At 38.7% G+C, this 19,235-nt stretch overlaps 1 protein-coding gene across 14 annotated transcripts in view; it reads right to left on the bottom strand.

Moving 5' to 3' along the window:
• LOC309690249 (uncharacterized protein) overlaps positions 1-19,235 on the bottom strand; it is a 109,712-nt gene that overhangs the window by 65,512 nt on the left and 24,965 nt on the right. The window lies entirely within an intron of this gene.

Genomic DNA, 19,235 nt, shown 5'->3' with positions numbered 1-19,235 from the left:
AACAGTTTTAAACACTGTTAATCTTGAAGCTTTCAAAACACTTAACGGATTAAACATAAACAAACAGCTTTGAGCATGATGTATGAAAAACTACAAGATGCCTCCATTTTGGAAATGTGATGAAATTCGGCACATAAACTAAACATAAATTTTGGTTGGCTGATAGAATATCCTATTAAGAGAAAAAGGTAATTAACTGAGCAGATGATGTTCTCAAGATGCTGAGAGGCTATGATTTCATGTTAATCAAAGAGTAGCTAAATTTTCTCTTTCTGCACAGCTTAATAAAATTTGGAACAATGATAAATTGAATCTCACTGTGATCTTTCTTTGGCCATTTTAGTGCTGAAATTAGCATTTTTTGTATTTCAGTCCTGTCTGTGATCATAGCTTCACGCTGAACCTCATAATTTTGCCAAGGCACACAACAAAGCAATCTGTCTGGTGGGTAATGTACTGTACACATGTGCTGTAATGAGATGCAATTAAATAAAACTAAATTGTGTAGATAACGTATGTATTTAATTTTCCGAGCTTCTTTTTGCTATAAGCAGCTGTGTAAACGTTCTAAAGATCTGCTGTGTGTGTTTTAGAAAAAAGAATGCATCTGTTATAACGCGTTTCTGAAAAGTGTGTCATCTTATTAGTGCAATTCCCCAACCAGAAACCTGCAAAATGTGCACTTTTGATTTTACTGTTCCATAAAATGTCTTTAATTCTCTTTATTCTCCTGTGTTTCAGGTATTCAAGGAAAATGAACAAGACATGGTTCGCACTGTTAAAGACTGTGGCAGTCGGAATATTTCACCTGACATGAGCTGTGCAAGTCGCATGGCACAACCAACCACAACTGGGCCATTAAATATATGTAAATGAAGAGAAACACAAGAGAGCCGGGTATAATAGCACGCACAGGGGAGAAATGGATCCTGGGTAGTGATTAATTTATTTGATGATGCCTCTAGTGAGGAATTTTAGGTCACAAATGAAGTGACAGGATGACAAATTACCATTTTAAGGAATTTACTGGGAATCATTAATGAACAATTGTCAGGTAGTTTACAGCAGCACGGTGGAAGGAGTAAATGTAGATCTCTTTCCTTATCTAAGATATAAATTATTGCATTATTTTTAAGCACATCTTTTCCAGCATGTATTGCTTTATGAAATGCAGCAAGGAGTTGTAATTTAACGGCAGATATATTTAGTACGGGAAATAGCTCATTTAAATTGTTGCTTGTTGGGAGGAGGCAAAAAAAGTTTAAAGGAGCTAAAGAAAAGCAGTTATCTGCTTGTTATCTGGATAAACCCTGCTGTGATAGACCATCACAGTTTCTGTTCCGCAATGGCACTCGGAAACATGAAACTTTTGTCCTTTTACAATGTGCACCATGCATCAAACTTGTTTCAAAGTCCCCATGAGTGAACAAAGTAAGTCCAGATTTCCAGTTTGTCAACTTGATCCTAACAGCTTGAAAAATAATTCTGACTGCTCTTCTGCATCAAAAGCTATAATGGTTTATAATGTTGAGCACATTTCTAATTAAGAGAGGGGTTATCCAAAGTGATGTAAAGCCTGCAATATGTCTTATAGGAGGATATATATATTTAGATATATTGCTTCTGGCATATTTTAGGCAATTTGGCTGTATTTACTGACAAGACAAATCAATTCATTAATTAAAATTAAGCTCGTGTGTAAAAGACAGTATCATAGTTTATTTAAGTGTTAAAGGAGACAGATGCTCTTTAAGGAGTCGCTGTCAAGCTTGTCTGTCCTGTTCAGTTGCTGCCTCTAAATGGCTTTTAAAAGCCAGTGGTAAAAGAGAGCTGAGATGACAGGAGGAATCTTCACTGCATGTATTAATTCGACAGATTCCTTGATTCCCCTCCTGGGCCCCTCTGCCTCACCAGCTCGATGGCGCATTACAGTAGGTGTGACAAATATCTGTGGTCTGGAAGTGCTGGCTTTGCGTTGGTTTACAGATGACATGTAAGTAGGATGTCTAAAAACACTCATAATTGCACTTTGCAAATGGAAGCAGTGTCCCAATTTAGGCCATGCCGATGTGTCCCTGAGAGAAGATTTCTCTGTGTCTGATATTGTTATATTTGTTAAATGTGAGGCATCATATCAGAGGAGCAAATTTCACTTTTGTTGAAGAAATTTATATGGAGTGTTGCCTTGAAATAGCAACTATATAATGACATAAAGACCTCTTGAGAATTGCTGGCTTTATTGTTGGTATGTCAACATATACACTGAAATCTAAACACATGAAAATTGACTGTATTTCTTTTTTTTTTTCTTGCAAAAGAACACATATATATCTTTAATGTTTCCTCTAGCTTGTGTACTTATTTATCCAAATGACTTAACAAATAGAAGACATTGTAGAATTAGGCTATTTATTCTTATGCTGCAGCAGTGAATTGGCATTTATGTAATACTTTGCTAGTCTTCTTGACCCGTAGAAGCACTTTACAATGCAAGCAACATTCACCCACGCATCCTTATAGCATATTGTTCTACAGAAACAACAATTTATTTATTACACACACTCAAACATGACAGACACAGAGACATTTTGAGTTTTAGTGTCTTGTTAAAAGTCACTTGTACATGTAAGCTGTAGGAGACACTTTCAGATTGGTGGACAACTTACTCTAATCTATCCCCAGAGCCATAGCTGTCCAGACAGTGTTACATTGTCACTTGTGTATCACAGTTTTAAAAGAAATCCACATATAGGTATGGTATCTGAAAAGAAACCTTGTTGACACAATACAAAATGAGCTAGCCCTCAAATGCGATCTTAGGGGCTCGGTAAAGGGCTCAAAAATAACTGGACAAATCACATAACTGAAAATAAAATGTTAATTTCAGGGTTTCCTCCTTTTTAATGCGCTGCCAGCTTTCAGTTGCTGTTCATTTGTGGACCTTTCTGTCCACAGTTTTGTCTTCAACAAGTGAAATAGCGAAATGCATGCTCAAATGGGTTAAGATCAGGTGACTGACTTGGCCATTCAAGAAGTTTAATAAACTCTTGGGTTGCTTTGGCTGTATATTTTAGGTCATTGTCCATCTGTATTATGAAATGGCGCCCAATCAATTTGACTGCATTAGCTGGATTTGAACAGAAAGTATGTCTACCTTCAGAATTCATTTGACTGCTTCTGTCCTGTGTCACATCATCAATAAACACTAGTGTCCCAGTGCCACTGTCAGCCATGCACGCTCAAGCCATCACACTGCCTCCACCGTGTTTTAGAGATAATGTGGTATGCTTTGGATAATGAGCTTCTTCCACGCCTTCTCCATGCTTTTTTCTTACCATCACTCTGGTAGAGTTTGATCTTGGTCTCATCCGTCCAAAGAATGATTTTCCAGAACTCTGCTGGCTTTAAATTTTTTATTTTTTTTGTTAACCAAAGTTCAATCTAGCCTTTCTATTCTTTAGGCTCGTGAGTGGCTTTAACTTTCCAGTGAACCCTCTGTATTTACTTTCATGGAGTCTTCTCTTTATGGAAGACTTGGATATCGATACGGCTACCTCCTGGAGAGTGTTGTTCACTTGGTTGGTTGTTATGAAGGGGTTTCTCTTCACCATGGAAATGATTCTGCGATCATCCACCACTGTTGTCTTCCGTGGACGTCCGGGTCTTTTTGCGTTGCTGAGTTTTGCGTGCTTTCTTTCTTTCACAGCATGTGCCAAACTGTAGATTTTGCCACTCATAATACTGTAGCAATTTCTTGGATGGATTTTTTCTGTTTTTGCAGCTTAGGGATGACTTGTTTTACCTGCATGGAGAGCTTCTTTGACCGCATGTTTTCTGTTCACAGCTAAATCTTTCAAATGCAAGCACCAAACCTCAAATCACCTCCAGGCCTTTTATCTGCTTAATGAAATAACAAAGGAATTGCCCACACCTGCCGATGAAATAACTTTTGAGTCAATTTTCCAATTTCTTGTGGTCCCTTTAAAAAGAGAGTAGCACATGTTAAAGAGCTGAAACTCCTAAACCCTTCATCCTATTTGATTGTGGAAACGCTCAAATGAAAGCTAAGCGTCTACACATCATGTCCATGTCCATTATATAACTATAACTGGAATATGTTTCAGTAAACAGGTAAAAAACAAAACGTATGTCAGTGTCCAAATATATATGGATCTAACTGTATATGAGCTGAGATTTCTGAAGAGGTGACCCTTTCTGGAGCGGTAAAAACAACCCAAACCCCCAAAATCTAATGTAGCACCAAAACCTTTTCCCAATCACAAAGTACAGACGAGGTTTACTGATATGTTATGCAACAGCCTGGATCTGTCCTAGTCATTGACGAAGTGATGCAAATCAAAATTGTAACACATTTTACTGAAAAACATTAGGGCAAAGTCAGGACCTGCTTAGTAGGGACTGAGTAATGCAACATAAAAATGACTCAAACCACGCACGCACACACACACACACGCACACACGCACACACACACACACACACACACACGCACACACACACACACATCAACACAATGGTTATAAAAGAGGAGAATCCAACAGCAACTGCAAATTTTGTCTGTTATGAGATAAGAATGTATTTAGATTTGTGACCAAGATAAAAATCTTAGCACATTTTCTCAGTAATCAACACAGAAATCCTGCGAGTTTAAAAAACTTTTTCTTGTCACTGTTTCCCAGATGCACTAGTTTGATTTATGTTTCAAGTATAAAGCAGCAGAGCACCATATCCATTTCTCTGCAGAATGAATTAAATCAAACATCCCAAGGAGTGACTTGGTGTTTCCACGACAGATCTGGGTTATTTTCCTCACATTTTCTCTAGATTAATTACATGAGTGATTACTTTGCTCAAAAAAGCAACACTCTTACTGAACATAAGTCTGGCGGTAACACAACAGCCCATCTAAGCTCACTGGTGCAGACACGGCCTATTTTATCCACTATACAAGTATTTCATTCGAGGGAAACATGGAAATTGGAGGCTGAAATTGAAAAGTCTTCTTTGAGGAGCTGGCTCTACAGAAGACTGAGTCATTTCTCTTGTTCTCTTTCAACAGCCAAAAAATAAAAACTAATGCATCAGTTATTTAATGGAGTGGTTCGTTTGATTAAACAGAAGAAAATAACGTGTATTCCACTTCACACTATTTCATTTCAACGATTGTAGGTTGCAATTTATCATAGATTGTGATAACATAAAGAGATACTGCAGAGAAAGATGGCAGATCCGGTACATACAGGATCCACTGCTTAACTGTACTAGTACTCTGAATTTATTTTTTCCATTTATTTTTTCATTTACATTTTTAACCAATAACAAACATGCACAGCCTACCTCTGTCTAACCCCTGACCAAGTGTCTTCGGTGTCACAACTGACTGCATGAGTGACCAGGGTAATGTTCACACTCTGCATTGGATACACATTGCATGTACCATGAAAGTGACTATGAGCTTCTTTCCAGATTGTGCCCAATTTCATGGTGCTATACACTCACAGCATCAGTTCATCACACTGATTTGCCATATATCTACTGTTTTCCTGTATGTCTACAGCATGCCAGCAATAAAATTAAGCATTTTGCAGCTTAACTTATATAGTAAGTCCTATAGGGATGACTTATTTTACAACTTCTATGATTTCCTCAGCACAGAACAAAAAAATTTGATGTTAGGTTTTAATGTTCAGAGCAGTTGGGCATTATTAAGTTGACTTTTAATTATAGTGTTGTGTGGCTATTCATTAGTTTTTTCCATTCCACAAATACACAGACTGTAGCCTATGTGTTTTGGGGAGTGTAATATACTTACTGATGATGTGTTTTTATATTTCTTTCTATTTGTTATTTGACATGCAAGACAGCAGATGGAAATTATCCAGCAGCTAAATCTGGTACAATGCATCTTTTCTCTTAGGAAAGTACTGTTTTTTTTTTCTAGTTTGTTTGTACATGGTCCCTGACAAATAAAGTGGCAATGAAAATAAAATGAATAACTGTCAGGTTAAAATAAACAATCAAATGAAAAGGCAGCAAGAGATCCAGGAAAGAACAGATAAAACTACCAAAAACATCCACAGAGAAAAACCAAAAAGTAAGAACGAGTACCAGGAAGAAACGAAAGGAAGACAAAGGACCGACACTAAAGGATGGCACTTGAAAAGAAAGAAATGGGCAACACAGAAAATCAGAAATGGTGACTAAAAAAAAGCAGAAGCAAAACCAGCAGAGATATGATTTCAGGTGATTATCAGAATAAAACAGGAAGTTACTAATACAGAGACACAGCCTGCTTTCTAAAACCATGTGTTCATCCTCCCTTACACACTCTATCTGCAAGTTCATGTGGAAGGTCGGCCATATTAAGTGCCGTTTCAAACCCACCACACTTAAGTGGGAGTGGGTTATAAAGCCCTCCAACACTGTGTGCATTTTCTGCCAGCTTATAAATGCTGCTCCTTGAAGATGCAGTGTGTACTAGAACAGGGCGATATGACCAAAAATATTTATCACAATATACAGCAGCTGTTTTTTAAGTCATATAAAAATGTAACAGTGCAAATGCAAATTCCTTGCTGACAGTTTAACCAAAAGGCATTTCCAGTGGAAATTGGCCGACATATCCTCAGCATAACCTCGTATAATATCCACAAAACTTAAAAAGAGGTTATACACACACAATACGTTAATATTATGTTGAAGCACAGTATGTATCACTCCTCGAGGCTCCTGCCTACGATAGCCGTAATGCTCCGACAATCCATCAAGCAGTGCAGGTTCGTAGCTTAGCAAAGTTGTACTAAAACATTTGACAGATTTTCGAGCGCCGTGTACCACATAAAATCATTTCGAGGTCAGTAAACACAACCAGAATTCATACATAAGGCCCACTGGATTATAAGGGGCACTGTCGATTTTCAGAAAAATCAAAGGATTGATTTTAAGTGTGCCGTATTTTCCAAAAAACACGGTAATAACGACGACCCGCTAGCATGCTCTACCAAAAACAGTGCTTTGTTGTGTATCTGACGGACGAAAGCTAAACCAGTTCCACACCACTGAAGTTGCAGCATTTTTACAAACCAGTTCTGGTTCATCTGTTTCATTCAACGATCCGCTTTTGCTCTTCTCATTCTCCATCGCCGCCATGCTTTTTTCCGCCATGTGCGTATGAAAACAAAGGTACTGCGCATGCATGTTTTACCCATATTCTATCGCGATATTTCATTTTCTTATCATTGCCCAACATTATATCCGTGAACGGTATGATATGGCCCAGCCCTACTGTGTACCAAAGTGGAACCCGAGATAAAGGATTGCTTCAGAGAAGAATAAAATAAATTGCTAATGTTAAAATGTGAAACAAAAGAAAATACTGTCATATTGACATGGTTCAAAAGAGACAGACGGACAAAGAAAAATACTTTGTTTTCAAAGTATGATAACATGACTTGCATCATTACAATGAAACTTTGAAAAAAATTAAATGAAATGAAATTATAAATGACCTGTAATATCCTCAGAAAACATTCTAGGTGTTCTATAAGAGTTAATTTATTTCAATATAGTCTTATTTATCTAAATTTTAATTAAAAGCACATTGTGCCTGCTTTGGGAAAGGGATTTATAAAGTTCATAATTTTCTTAATAATATATAATTTTTTTTATTAGAAATGAGGACAGGAGAAAAGAATAAAGATATTTGGGGGTTTTGTAATCTTTTTCCTTATCTATGTAAACACATGAATGCAATTGAAACGGAATAGACATATTTTTAGCAAGTGATGGACAGGATAGACCAGACACATCAATCTGACAGCAGTATAAATCACCACAGATGCTGATTGAAAGCTTCAAGCTCTATCAGAGAAAGGGCTTCCAAAATTCCTTCTGTACCCTTCAAATGAAACTGTTGACAACCACTGTTGTGTAGGGTCAGGTTTGGATCTGGGCCATAGCTTAGCAGAGAGTGACAGACAGGGATGTAAAGAAAACATGGGAAAAGAGAAAACACTCAAAAAAAAAAAAAGGAAAAAAGAAAGGACAACAGTACGTAAATTGTACAGAAAATGGGTCAAATGCAACAACTCTAAAGTTAAATAGGTAAAGATTAAAAGTAAAAATATATGTGTTTTAAAGCAATCCTGGGATGCCAGTGCAAACCTGAGAACCGTGTAAGTGAGATCATTCCCTCGCTGATGCCATTTTTCCTCCCTTTCTTCCTCTCACCCTCTTGGCCTTTGTGGTGAGAATAATAAGCTGGATGCAACTCGTGTGTGGTTGTGGTTTGATTAACCTCTGTTCCAAGCTGTTGCTCCACACAGTATCATTACCTATTGACCTGCAGGTGCTCAGGGCTAGGGCCAGTGCAAAGGTCTGGAGGTGTGGGACTAGCGGTGGTAACAGGCCCCGGCCTAATTGTCTGTTCTTTGTAAGCTGAAGTTATTGGCAGCTGCCACTGTCTCTACCACTCCATTCTAGATATGGCAAAACGAACCAGAGCTTGCTAATTGCAATGGCCTTTTCATCATCTCAAATCAAGCAGTTTCACACAAGCCAGGAGAGGCAGCATCCTCTCAGACCTTTAGTGAGGTACTGTAAGTATAGCACTGAGCTCAGAGCTGGACAGGCACATTACCACCACCACCACTCTCAGGATGTTATGCACTCTCCCTGAGTAGCTGTGGGTATTTAGCACACAGCCCCACTGACCTCCTCTCTCTCTTTCCTTACCTGAATCCTATAACCCAATTTTTACCAGTCATTTACGAGGGTGGTTGGCAGGAGAAAGGATAGCAGGCTGGATGTGGGTGTAAGTGGGGGTGTGATGGCAGGGTGGTTGGAAAGTTCAGTGGTGCTGGATTGTGAAAGAGGGCAACTGGTCCTCCTGACAAGAGATCAATACTGTCCTCCGAGTGGTTGGAGTCAAGCTGCTGGGTCTGACAGGGGGCCGTGTGGCGTAATTGGATCAGGGGGCGCAGCAAGTCGCCTGCCCACCCCCCTTCAGTACTGTCACAGCTGTCACATGTCATCCCCCTGCACTGCTGTCACCCCAGGAGGCTAGTGGTTCTCTCCCTCTCCCCCTCCCCTTCGCACCCATGCAAATGTCCACTTAGCAGATGAATGCAGCCAATATTAGGCGCATTTTTCATGCTTTTATGCAAAAGTAAAATCTATGTCATTTGAGAATTTCATGGAAATAAAGTCACCATTTATTCAGAGCTGAAAGAGTGAAACCGCCTGTAAAAAGTGAAAATGGTTTGGTTCAGCTTATTAAAAACGGAAAGAAAATAAGGCTTTGGAAAAACAAACAATGAGGGAGTTGAGGATTAGAAGAAATAAGAAAGAAAAGGGAAAGACGAAACTTTATAGACAACATAATGAAAAATCTCTCTCTGCTATATTACCTCATATAACTCACCAGTAACACTTAATCCAAAACTATTGATTGACTGATGTGTAAGCTCTCAGAAAGTCTGTAAAATGAACCATGCATTGCGAGGTGTAGCTTGTTTTCCAATAAATATTGTAGCACTATTGCCAATGATCTATGGCCTTTCCAATCAAAAGAAGATGTGCAGTATCTTAATTAAGTTAATTTTAAATAAGTTACCTGATCACTTTAATCTGTCATTTTTCAGAAAAGCACCTGGGAGATGACAATCGATTTCAATGGGCAAGACCTGTGTGCTGTAAGAAGACAATAAAAGAGATCACGATTGTGTTCAGTCTAGATCACTGCTGAAATCAGTGTCTCTTTCAATTCCTAAAGGGAAACTGAGAATCTTTGGTTCACCGTGACTAAAACGCTTCCAAAATCTCTGTTTTATAGCGCCAGTAATTGTTCCCATTTCATCAAAAACAGCCTGAGCGCATTTGGAATAATCACAAATCATCTGACAGACGTGGATATTTCTGAGTGCAGACATCACAGAGCTGGGTGGATTAAAGACTAGTTAAACATTAAACAGGAATCCATATGTAAATTTACAGCACCAATTAGGAGACACTGTCTGTGATGTTATCCTCCAAGAGACTCTCTGCCCTCAATTTTCACACACTTAATCAAATTAAAAGCTTAGGAGCGGCGTGATTATCGGATTATCATTGATACATGTACAATTCCTTTTAGTTTGGGTAAATGAAGGGTGGATTCTGGTACAATCTATACAATGGTTGTTTGCTTTGGAAGAAAAAAAAAAAACCTAAGAATTGCTTACTTTTGTAACAGAGCAAATATCAATTTGTATTATATTTCCTAGATACAAAACGTTTACACAGTGGTTTGATTCTCTTCACAGGGAATTTGAATGTACAAAACAGTTATGTCTCTTCTTTGATCTTGAAGCTTGAACAGACACAAGCAAACACTTAAAAAACACAGATGAAGCTGAATCACGGTTTCACTGATCGATGACACAAAGGCCTCCTTGTGGGACCGCACGTTCACCTTGGCAGGCTCAACGCTTCAGCAGCCACACGGATGTGGTTAACAAATGGGGAGAAAGCTGACCAACTTCAGGGCGGTTGCAGGCCTGTGCTAAGTGATCTGTATTCCCAGTGAATCTGCTGTTCCTTAACCCTGTGAAATTAAGACAACTTCCTGAAACTAGCCCTGCCGACCTCCAACGTAATGCAAAATTCAAAAAGCAGCATGCATCAATGTCCTTGAGTAAAAGGGGGGGAAAAAACAAGACCAGAATACAGCAGGGATTTTTATTCAACTAAGTATTTTTGGAAAATCTTTAAGACCATCTACATTATACATAATATACAGCGCACCCTCCCTCTCCAACCCACCACCCATCTCACCATGCCACAATATGCCATGTGAGATGGTTGTTTAATTTTTTTCCCTTCTGTCTCTCATTTTTGGAGGCTTTTCCCCACAGCAGGAATTCCATGAGGCTATACCCAAATTTTGTCAAGGTGTTTTGTAGACATAATTCACCAGATACCACCTGCTGTAAGACAGTTAACAGTATAAAGAACAAGGCTCTTAGAGTATCGAAGGAAAGTAAAGATTGGCAGGTGAAAGTGAGGCTTACAGGCTGACCTACACACAAGACCTCTTCATCCGTGACTCATAATCACTACTCTGGGGGAGTCACATGGTCTGCTAAAAGGCAGCCAAAGCCATTATGGGGGTGCTTAAAACTCCACTTAAAGATCACTTTATAGCCTATTACTTTAACTGTGGTTAGGTATTTACATGACACCTCCAGCAGCTTTTTGGTTTGGTAATATCTGTGCTTGTGGGTAGAGCATCTTATGTGACTGTCTGCTGTGACAAAAGTAGTCAACATTCAATCCCTATATAAAGGCCTTAATCTCTGTTTGTCTACTGAGGATCCCAATGGGAGTGTATTAAAGAAAAAGACAAAAAATATACATTAATGGATGCACAGAACAAAAATCACACCTTACGACATTATCACGAAGCCTGAGATGCCCAATTTCTTCGTTTCTTGCGGGAAATATGTATGGTGGCTTCACATGCTGCTGCAGTTACACTGTGTATTACATGACCGAGGTCTGGTCCCCCAGCAGGATAAGCTCGGATCAGTGGAGACAGCCCCTACCCTGGGGTCAGCGGCGACCGCAGGACCGTGCCGCTTTGACGTGACGTTGAGCTGGGGCAATGGTGTGTAAATAAAGGGAGAGAATTGTGAATCTTGTCATGGCTGCAGTGAGCGCAGCAGAACAAGCAACGATGGTTGCCCCCAAACCTGACTGCGAGGTTTGCGGCTCTGTGTGGAGGTGGCCGGGTGGATGAGTGGCTGGGGAGGAGACTGACTGCCATCACTACATCTCACAGCCTTCCCCTGCCCTGACAGCTCAGTGACAATTCAAACAGCTGCTCACTGCTGACATATGACTCAATCATGTACACAAATGAATGGCCATATGAAAACAATTCAGGCTATCGGAGGGGCCATGGCAGGTATTCTGCTGTTAACAATTCAAGCTTTTCCTGAGCTACTTAATCATATCTGAGAAAGTATGACTCTGTATGCAGTAGTTGACTCTGGTCATTTACAACTTCCAAAACCCCCTTTCATTTTCCCCTGCCTCTTTAAATACATGGTATATAATCACGCTAAATAAAAGGCCATTATCAGACATTTTCTGACAATTAGGCTACAGATGGTTCAAAGTAATTATTGTACTTCAATATTTCTATATCCTGCTCTGTGTGAACTCCATGCATTGTGCAAATGTCTCCTCAACAAAGGATTACAATCAATTAAACATTTATGAAAATGGCATCGCATCCTGTACACCGAGCTATTTCCCCTGACATTTTGCACCTATTATACTTTCAGTCATTTGATGATGGTCCTGACTTATACTTGGACATTTTGATAAACACTGCTGACAGTGACTAGACTGAGACAAGGTAACTGAGTGTAAGTCTCTTTGAGACATCGGCTGGAAGCTCACGTAAACCGATTTGAAAGTTATTAAGACTGTTGAGAAATGTCTTTAACAAACAAATCAGAGCAAAACACAGTGATTACAACCATTACCTATATTGAAGGCACTGTACATGACTGAACCTTTTAAAAGGCCAAAAAAGCTGCTAAGGATTCTTTTTTTTCCCCTTTTCTCTTTTAAATCGAAGTGTGTAAATAACATGAATGGAAGTAAAGAGAAATATCTGAGAGAAATTATTTAAATTCATTTTGCCGACTTCATTTACACCAAACTCTTGATGTAGGTGCTTTTAACCTACAGCAGAAAAGATACAAACACAGTAAACAAGAGATGTGACTATGTGTAGGGAGTGTGTATGGGTTGAACTTGCAGACACCTTTATGACTAAAAAGATTCATATCCTTTATTTAGCATTCATATCTGTGTTTATGCATAATACCATTTCACATTATATGACTCGGTTTAATCAACAGGATTTGCATGAAGCAGACTCCTTTACTGACAGAGCTCGTCTAATATGAGTGAGGCCATGGGGAGATGTTGTCAGTGTTTGCCATTGGGTTTGCTCATGGCTGAGACGGTGATGAATATCTCACCTCTGTATAGGCGGCTGATTTTAATTCATAGCGAAAAAAACTCCCCCAAAAAACTCACTTGTCACTCAAAGATTTGAAATGTCTAGAGATATTTTTTAAATGGCTGACTCAACGTGCTATTTTTGTAAAACTTCAGAATTTTGAATTACATGCAAATTATAATTAGCTTATAACCTTATAATTTCTGACTTCTTAATATGCTCTTCCAATATACAGTATTCATTCTACATAGTCTGTATGTCATGATATTTTATTGCAAGAATAAAGCTTGACGTTGTGCTTGCTTTCATGCATTTGTACAAAAAGCTCTACAGTTCATGCTGCTATTCTGAGGAAGAGTTTGAATAAACAGCATGGTTCATTCCATTATAATTCTCTATTCACCTGGCATATCATGGAAATTTCAACAGTCATAGCAGATTAACCTTGTGTGTGCTTCCTATGGGTCCCCTCTTTGATACATTTACATGCATCCTGCTCATAACCCCCGTTTAGCAAATTATTGCTTTTCCATCTTTTTCTCACTGACTTGACCTTCCTCTTGCAAAATAATCACAACTCTTATGCTGGAATATTTAGTCATAGTGATTATATAAATAATGAATGCATTAAGGTTGGAGTATTATCTTTGTATCTAAATGCAAGTGGCACTGAGGCACTAAATAAGACTTACTTTAATACATTCACTAAATGTTGCTGCTGTAGTAGCAAAACATAGTTTAAATCACAGGAAGGCTCAAAATTTAAAATCAAAATAATTTTTCAAAATAAATGGAAGATCATATGTCAATGAGACAGTAGCTCATCCACCTCACGATCAATCACAACTCCCAGGTCATTGTAATGTGTAAGTACAGAAAGTAATATACGATTTCCTGTTGTTGGTTGGCTGTATAATAAAAACTAAAGACAATAAAAGTCAAAGAGAATGAAAAATATGACCTTAATCACAATTTAAGTGAAAAGCCATCAGCTGGTCAAGTTGAATAAGCAACTTACATCAATTTAACTGACCAATAAGAGTAGTTACTCATATGAATTGTAGACAGATAGATGGATGACAGATGACTGATTGTGGCATCATCGGTCTTTTGGCCAAAACTGTCAAACACACTACTGTGTAACTACATCAGTGTAATATTGTAAATTAAGTTGATGCTGTGGTGGACACGTAACTCTTTTGATATTCATCCCGAGTTGATTCAGATTTGCATTTTCAAAAAGTGAAGAAAATGTTATTTTCACATAATTTTACCAGTTTTTGTACTTATATATAAAACACACAGTTTACCGAGGATAGATACAGCGATGATTTGTGTCATTAATTCTATAAGCCTCAAACATTACAGATGCCATTTGTTTCACTGTTCTTTTTAATAATCGTTAGTTAGATTGACTTCTTTTAGAAGGAAGCTCATAAAACAATATCCAATTTGGAATTGGAAGCCTCAGATCACAGCAATATATTTCTATTTTATCTGAAGCAAATGTTTACCAAAATACAGTGTCAAAATAGCAAGTTTGAATCACACACACAAAAAAATAAGCTGTCCAAAAAAGTGGCATCACCACATTTCTTAGCTGCAACTTCCTCAAGACGTCACTGGTTGCATGGCAACTTTTGCACCTAATTTAAATAGGTTTGAAACAAATTTTTTAAAAAAAAGACAAGCAGCCTAGATTTAGTTACATTTGGACAGAATGAGGTTATTAAATTCCCTTGTTCTGCCTTTTAGTCCAGAAAGCAGATAAGTGTTTATTTCAAAATGTTTCAGCAATATTATACATCTTTGAAATTACAAAACAGGCCATGCTGCATTTATGATTGGTCCACATGTGGTTCACTTACAAAGGTAGCATGTTTAAAATGCAACTAGTCAGTGACATCAGTTCAGCCATTTCTGCGGGCGCTACTAAAAAAAACCCACAATGTTGTCTTTGGTGCATCCCTGGCAATCACAAGTAGTACCTCTTCCCATGACATGTTTTGTCCTCTGAGCAAAGTTGCTGACATTGTTGAGGGATGAGTGGATACACAAAAGAGCACTGCTTGAGATATGCTTCGCACTACACTGTATTCACACTACTCTAAACAAATTAGTAATGGTATCCCCAGGTGTATTGCAGAATATACAACTGTGTGATTAGAATATCCATATGCACTGTGGGACCCAAGGTATGTAGAGGGAGATATGAACCTTCCATACAAATATGAAAATCAACAGTGTCCCCCTATTCCATATATAATCAGTGAGCCCACTGCAGGAAGAGATATCAGGCTAGCTTTCCATTTGGTGATAGTGACATGCGGCGGCATTAAGAAATCACCCTGAATGTGCCGGAGTAGATAACTGAACATGTTGGGTGTCTACTGGAGATATATTTACACAAAACAGGGAGCAGACAGGGTAGATCTAATTGACTAGGTAGCAGTTTGCCAAGGTTGGTGTGGCAGGTCTCAGAGTCGAGTGGATGAGGGGCTTACAGAGAGGCCGTCAGAGAGCAAAAGATTAGTGCTGACGTCTCTGCCACATCAATTATAACCTGCTGCTTGGCTGGGGAGAAATCCCCACGACTGCCTCTTCAAGGCCACCAAGCACAAACTGGGTGTGTCAGAGGTCGTCCAGGGGAGGAAGCAAAGGGCCTCGGCCGTCCCAGTGGGAGTCACTCCTGTGAGCTGGTAGTTCAGAGTCCCCTGTGGAGGGAGGTGCCACAGAGAGTTTCACAGCAAACACCAGACCTGCCACTCAGTGAAGCCACAAGGTCCGACACAGTTGGGGTAGTGGAAAGAATGGAGACTACTGTATAGCTTAGGCTATTTTTCCTACTGTCTATGTTTTTGCATAAATGTATAATAATAATCTCATACCATATACATTAAACGGCTTCTTCATTACAAGTCATTATGCCTAATTTAGCAGTTATCAAAACACCAAACCCACATGCAGAGCAGGGATGAGAATCTGTATCTAGATAATGAAATTTAACTCGTTCAGTAAGAGTAATACTATTAAGTCTTCCATGCAGATTATTCTATGAAAACTGAAAGAAATGTTTTAAAGATTTTGTTTATTTAAACACACTTATTGAGAATAAGCTCTCTATCAGTGTTAAAAGTAAAATTCTGGGGGAATTGTTATTGTACTTCGTTGTTAAATCCAAATGACTTCTACTGTAATTCCAAACACTGCTCAGCAGACAAGAACACAATGCCTGGGTGCACTGGCCACCAGGCCAGAACGGCATGATGCCATCACACAGTGTTAGGTCTCCTAATCTGCTTGTCTGTTGTTGTTGGACCAGTCAGAACCCCCACCCCAGTTCATCCAGATCTACATCCTTGTCAGCAGGGGGCTGACATCAGGCATTAGCCCGTGGGGCCTCTGATAGTACCAACACCTTCGCTTTTGGCTTGAACCCCTACCACGAACTCCACCACCAGGCAAAGAAGAACTATGACTACAATGTCCAAAGCACTCAGACTGCTAAATTATTTTTCTTGATATGAGTGTTGCTTCAGCAGCTATGTTATACTTCCACTGTTCACAATTTTACATCTTCAGGCTTTTGTGCTATTATTGGTTATATCAACATTACATCTACTTTATTCTCTATTGTCAACTTCCAGTCCCATCGTATATACAAATGATGTCATTCAACCTGTCATGCATTGTGTGGCGAGGACAGAGGCAGAACAGCATGATGAAGATCTAAGAAGATCAATCCTTTAGTTGACTAAACAAGTAGAAAATGGTACTTCAGAGACTCAGAGAATGGCATCATAATCCCATTAACTTTAATTAGATTTATGTGATGCTCACCTTTCTTCTGTGACAACAAATTAATGATAAGCCAAAGAGAATTAAAACAGTGGTAAGTGAAACCCTTTTCTTCCCCCTAAGGCTCTCTACTGGGTCCCAGCCTCACCTAAAAGCTCATGAGAATTTAGATCAAGCCCCTCCTGTGTAGAGCTGAGTGAGACCGGCCATAAATTGCTAATAGACTAAATGAAACGAGGTAGGAGGCTCCTGCTCAGCAGCAATTACCCCTTAGATGTAGTCATTCATATCCCTGCATGTCTGGTTTCATCAGGGCAGCACCGGCACTTTGTCAGGCTGTCTTTGTTGCACAGCATCGGGTTGGTTAGAGGACCGACCATAGAACCGATATGCAGGGGAGCATTTGAAACAACAAAGTGCCGTTTGACTGGCTGGCCGTTCACAAGAATGGCACCTCTTCCTGCCTTTCATGTAGCATGGGTTTGTATAATCAATTATTAATCAAAGTTGCGTTTTGAAACTGAAACTCAAAGACACGTCTGCCACACTTAAGTAACTCCCTGTGTTTTTTATTTGCTTGGTTGCCTTTTCACTGCTTTATTTACGATGCTCTCGCGGTGTTTTAGATGAGTTACTATGAAGGCAAAGTGTGTCTTAACGGGGTAGTGAGTTTATTTTGGGGGGCGCGATTTATAACAGCCAAAGGATTATTATGCCATATGATGACCGTGAGCTACAGTGAGTTAAATGTCTATTCAATCATATGTTTTATACTGTGCAGAAAATATGTTATGTTTGAGTGGCTATTTGTCCACATATATAGTATTTACCTCACCAAAATGAGACTCATTAGGTCAGTTAGCTCCTTTTTAGTATATGAAAGCATGACAGGTCTGTGTATTAAGAAAATACATAAAATGACAATTTTGGTGCTATACATACATATACAATATATACACATACATTTATATATATTATTTATAGATAAAATCTTTTTAATTAAACTGAGTTTAAATTTCTACTTTTACACTGAAGACAAAACAGAGTTAAACCAGATAAGGACTACAAGAAAAAGTAAAGCCGAGAAACAACAACAAGCTTGCCGGCTGAATCAATAACAGAGTATTGATGAAGATCTGCCACATCAGAGTGTGTGCTTTAAGATTTTGGTCTTTTTGGCCTTACAAAGATTTTAACAGAATTATTAGATCTTTGTAAAGAGGCACAACAAATATATCTTGTTCAGGATGGAAAATTGTGACTCATGATTCATTAATTTAGTTTTTCTTCAGCAACAGAGGATAAATCAAGCTCCTATAAACCTCTACAGTTGTTTTAGCGTTCATTTTTCAATGGAATATAACTGAACAAACACCTATGAATAAATATTGTGCCACTTGCAACTCAATTCAACCACTTGATAAAAAATTCATCCATTGTTTGGGAAACTCGAAACTCTTCTGTCCACCTTTTCTTGTTAGACAAATTGAAGTGTGCACTGAGGGAGGGAGACCAGCAGTAAACACAGAGAATCTATTTAGCCATCCCATTCCAGGGCTGAGAGGAGTGCTGGGTCCTTCAAAGGCAGAGGCAACAATGTGAGTGACATCAGGTCATCCTGCCTCCTCACAGTCACCTGGCTGATAGAATTGTTCTGGGGGGAGATAGGAGGGACGTATGAAGCACAGCTTTTTTGTCATTGCCATATCTTATGATTGATGGCTCCATGGCCGCAGTGAATCTGCCCTTTTTAAATAATTTATGTGGCCCACCGCTATGGACAAGTAGCTTATAACCGGGTTGTTATTTTTCCATTGACTGGAGAGATCAATACTTTAAAGACATGACATAGCCACTAATGAACTACTTAAATGGATCTCTGGAGTGCAAAACAATTTACTCAAAGCAAAGAGTGAAAACACTTTTATTGCTCTCAACTGTAAAGTTCTACTTTAATGGGTAAAGTGTAAACAAGAAGAAAAGTGATGTCCAGCATTGGAGTCAATTCTACTTGAAGTGAAATTGCAATCCAAATAAAAAAAAGCTCTATTTTTGAATTCTTAAATGCTGGAAATCACTTTGGTAATGTGCATTTGCATTAAATCTAGCCTGGTGGAGTGTCCTGAAAGGGACACTTCTAAACCCCAAATAAGCAGAGCAATTCCCTAAAACAGCCCAGTAGAGTTGCACGTTGTAAATCAAAAGGCCGCTGTTCATTCTCCCTCTAACAAAGTGACAAATTAGGCAAACAATAGTGTTTGAATTCTTATTAAAGTTGATTAATTCATATCATTAGCTGATCGCACAACAGCTCATAAAATATACTAAATTAATTTCTTTACTGTGATTAATACATGAAACACTTGAATTAACATCAATAAATCAATTTGTGAATCAATTACA

Source organism: Aulonocara stuartgranti (assembly GCF_965226115.1).
Source record: "Aulonocara stuartgranti genome assembly, chromosome: 16".
Lineage (NCBI taxonomy): Eukaryota > Metazoa > Chordata > Actinopteri > Cichliformes > Cichlidae > Aulonocara > Aulonocara stuartgranti.
This window is presented reverse-complemented; position numbering and strand designations above follow the sequence as displayed.